The 4,265-nt window shown below is 34.7% G+C and overlaps 1 long non-coding RNA gene across 1 annotated transcript; it reads right to left on the bottom strand.

Annotated features, from left to right (window-relative positions):
- Positions 1 to 892: 892 nt before the first annotated feature.
- LOC111875975 (uncharacterized) lies at positions 893 to 3,581 on the bottom strand. The gene is made up of 4 exons (XR_002844870.3): positions 2,922 to 3,581; positions 2,654 to 2,811; positions 1,453 to 1,583; positions 893 to 1,246 (listed from the first exon to the last, which is right to left on the bottom strand). It is a non-coding gene; the product is annotated as an uncharacterized LOC111875975 (long non-coding RNA).
- Between the last annotated feature and the right edge of the window lie 684 nt (positions 3,582 to 4,265).

The following is a 4,265-nucleotide window of genomic DNA, read 5'->3' as shown; positions in this document are numbered from 1 at the left end:
CGTCCAATGGTTTGGAGAAGGCATGCTTATGGCATTGTCTTGGAAATTTCAACAAGAAACGCATAGCCCAACTCCAAGAGGATGGAGTTTTGGAGTCATTTGACCTTAGGTCGGATGACACGTGTGAGTCTTGTTTACATGGAAAGATGACTAAGTCATCCTTCACTGGCTCGTGTGAGAAGGGTAAGGGATTATTGGATCTCATACATACAGTTGTGTGTGGACCCTTTAGATCCACCACAAGGGATGCAAACCGCTTCTATGTGACTTTTACCGATGATTATAGCATATATGGGTATATCTACTAATCAAGCATAAGTCAGAAACATTTGAAAAGTTCAAAGAGTTTAAGCAAGAAGTGGAGAATCAATTGTGCAGGAAGATAAAGATGCTCCAATGCAATCGAGGTGGTGACTATCTTAGTATCGACTTCCACGACTATCTTACAGAATGTGGAATTGTTTCACAATTGACGCCACCAAGGACACCACAACTTAATGGTGTGGCTGAGAGGCACAATTGAACCCTGATAGACATGGATCGTTATATGATGAGTCGAGGTTCGTTACCTATCTCATTCTTAGGGTATCCCTTAGAGACTATTGCCCATACTGCCATCAGATTCTTAATTCAAGCATTTAAACAGTTGCATACATACTGCCATCAGATTCTTAATTAACCATTTTTTTCTTTAATTTGTCTACCATTCGTTTATTTTATCTTTCATTATTATATTATATTATACTAGGCAATTCTAATGGTCGTCCTTACGACGGCTTAGTGTCAGTCATGTATTATGCAAGAAGGTGATGTAAAGATGAAGTTTTCTCTGTTTAACAGGATGCTATAATTGAAAAAGAAAACATGTGTAAAATGCTACAACACACAAAGAAATGAAAATGCATTGCCACTTCTTTTCATTTAGGATAATTTCCAAGATGGTTTATATATAGACAAATTTGTATAAGGTGGAAATACAAGGATATACAATATAAAGCAAGTGTCAAGGAGCTGAGAGATTACGATACAAATGACCACCTCATCTTTGGTGTGTTTTAGGTGTAGCACCATCCATCATGTCGTTTCATCTCCCCTTCAATTACACATACACCCCCACACGTCAGACAACCCTCATGCCACCATCAATTCTCTTTTCACCACTACTTACTGACTAAGCTTTACCCAAGATTAAGGAAAACGAAATGCAATCCTTGGTGTGTTGTCACAAAGATATCAATTTGCATAGCTATAACCAACAGAATAATGAATTAGATATCCGCCAACGATATGCAATCACAAAATTGCTCTTATACTTTCGCATAGTACCAAATTCTCAAATAAGTTGGGACAAAATAAACACTTTTATTGTTGATAGCTTCTTGACATGTGGCAAAACCCAACACTAATTAATAAAAAGATAAACGAATTTAAAAATGAGGAATTGAAACAAACCATCAAAATGGAAGGTAGAAGTCCATCTCCATCATTACATATTTCATGAAAATCAAGAACGCAATCAATTTATAGATGACATATTCCATCTGCTTGTAATCTTATTACTGGATATCCATCTTTTGCGTACTCTGGATTTACCGAAACATAAAAAATCATTATTTATTCCTTTGCTTTCATAAAATACATGTTAAATTAGTAAAAGAGCATAAATAGAAAGGAAATTTTATGGTAAAGCCATACACGGTGACATCAAAGTCAAGAGCCTAAATTGAGTTAATTCACTAAAAAAACATAGAAGGAGAAGAATAAAGATATACCGACATGTTAACTTATTCCAATAGGTTGACCTAACAAAAAGACGCAACCACTGTAGAAATGAAGTTGCAATTATAGTCAATTCTCTTTTACTACAATTATAGTCAATTCAACATAACTATTCGTTACTCTTTTTAGTTTAATGAAGTTGCACATAACCCTCAATATCTTAGACTTTATATGGGCGTCACATACATTGAAGTTTACAACGTATTCAAGAACATAATGATTTGAGTATGATCTAATATAATCTAATATGCACGGGATAATAACAAATTAGAATGAAAATCCAAATTAGTTTAATGAAGTTGCACATAACCCTCAATATCTTAGACTTTATATGGGCGTCACATACATTGAAGTTTACAACGTATTCAAGAACATAATGATTTAAGTATGATCTAATATAATCTAATATGCACGGGATAATAACAAATTAGAATGAAAATCCAGAAAATTGGTTCAAGCATTTCATCGAGTAGTTGGAATGCATCATAAAATTTTCTTTCAAATGTTAACCCAATCCACACAGAAGAACACAGAATCTAAAAAAACAAACATTTTAACAGAGAATTGTACTTAGGTATAAAACAATCAATAAAACATCAAACTATAGATGTAAACAAGGAACTGAACACAAAATTAAAATAATAATAATAATAATAATAATAATAATAATAATAATAATAATAATAATAATAAATAGGCGTTTACATCTTCTTGAGTAAGAAAGGGATAGAGAACAGGCAGGCAACAAGTTGACCAGCTTATGAAGGAGGCAACGATATGGGCGGAAAAACAAAGCATGTGGTGCTGGCAGAGGAAACAAGCGTACAAGAACAAAGAAAAAATCGCATAAACCTTACCAAAATTATATAAGTACCTTAAATACAGAAGAAAGATGGAGTCTGCGTGACGGGGAAGTCAAGAGGGTGACTCAGCCAATTAAGGAAAGGTGGTGGTAAAAGAGGATCCAAAAGTGGCAAGCAGAACATCCGCATCTTCATTTTTCAAATCTTGTCCATGTACTTTGGAGCATTCCTAATTAGGGAAAACAACACGGAGAAATGAGATGGCAAAATCCTCAATCGAAACAAGATTAAAGAAAACAAACAAATAAAAAGCATAGGAATTAAAAAAAGAGTTATTACCTTTACTCAATAGCCAAGAACCAAAAGCCCTAAAATCGAAACTGAAGAGCATTTGGAAATCGGTCTTTGTTTCTTGTTTTTTCCCATTAGAAGCAAAATTGTCCACAATTTCATGTTGCAATGAAATACCAATTCAATATCAAACAAAGATCATAGTTGAAGAACTAAAGAAATCGAAGTATTATGATGCCAGTATCGTAGGAGAGACAACAGCCGGTGGTGATGGTTGTGGTGAGGTGGTGGCCGAGAGAGATGACCAGGGGCTCTTTAGGGTTAGTGTGGAGATAGATAGAGTGAAGAGGAGAAACGGTAATGAGCCAGGTAGCAATAGCACCATGGTTGATTGATTAATTTGTGATTGTGTTATGTGATAAGCAAGCAACAGAGGGCAGTTCGAGTTACAGAGGGGGCTTACTAAAATCGCCGGAGAAGTGACATACTCAAAAAACATAAACCAACATCGTTTCAAAGAGAAAAAAGATTCAGATAGAAGGGGATGTCTCATGAGCTATACAATCTAGTCGGATTACCTGTGAGGTATAAAAAAAATGGGAGAGAAAAGGCTTTCTTGAGGAAGGAAGTGAAAGTGGTGGGAAAGCCATATGGTGGGATATAGGTGTTCAAAATATGAATAGACGATTGAAACGGTGGGATACATGTGTGAGCCCGTGAGGGTCAAAAAATCAGTAACATGTCTTTTTTGTTGTTTTTAAATAAAAATGGACAATAATAGACCCGACCCGAAAGAAGATCCGGATCCATACATGGATTCTTCTCAAGATGACGTGTCCATTTGTTAGAAACCAAAGGTTTTCTTATAAGTAATATATAGAGTAAATTACACGAATGGTCCCTATGGTTTAGGGTGATTTGCGTGTTTGGTCCCTAACTTATTTTTTTAACTCGGAAGGTCCCTAGTGTTTGTTTTTGTTACGCGTTTGGTCCCTGTCTTACCTAAAAAGACTATTTTGCCATTTATTTTTTAATTTATTTAAATAAACACACCTCCAACCCCACCCCCATCACCTTACCTTACCTACCCCACAATTTTTCCATATTTAAATAATAGTATTTTTAAGTAAGATAGGGACCAAATGCGTAACAAAAACAAATAATAGGGACCAAACGCGTAACAAAAACAAATATTAGGGACCTTCCGAGTTAAAAAAATAAGTTAGAGACCAAACACATAAATTATACCAAACCATAGGGATCATTCGTGTAATTTACTCTAATATATATATTAGGTGTAAAACCCGTGTAATACACGGGTTGATTAAAAAAAAGATCAAATATCAAAATGTAAACAATAAATATTTTTTAAAATAAAATTTTGAAATAAGG

The sequence above is a fragment of the Lactuca sativa genome, chromosome 1, assembly GCF_002870075.4.
Source record: "Lactuca sativa cultivar Salinas chromosome 1, Lsat_Salinas_v11, whole genome shotgun sequence".
Lineage (NCBI taxonomy): Eukaryota > Viridiplantae > Streptophyta > Magnoliopsida > Asterales > Asteraceae > Lactuca > Lactuca sativa.
The sequence above is the reverse complement of the archived record's forward strand: the minus strand, read 5'-3'. Positions and strand labels throughout refer to the sequence as shown.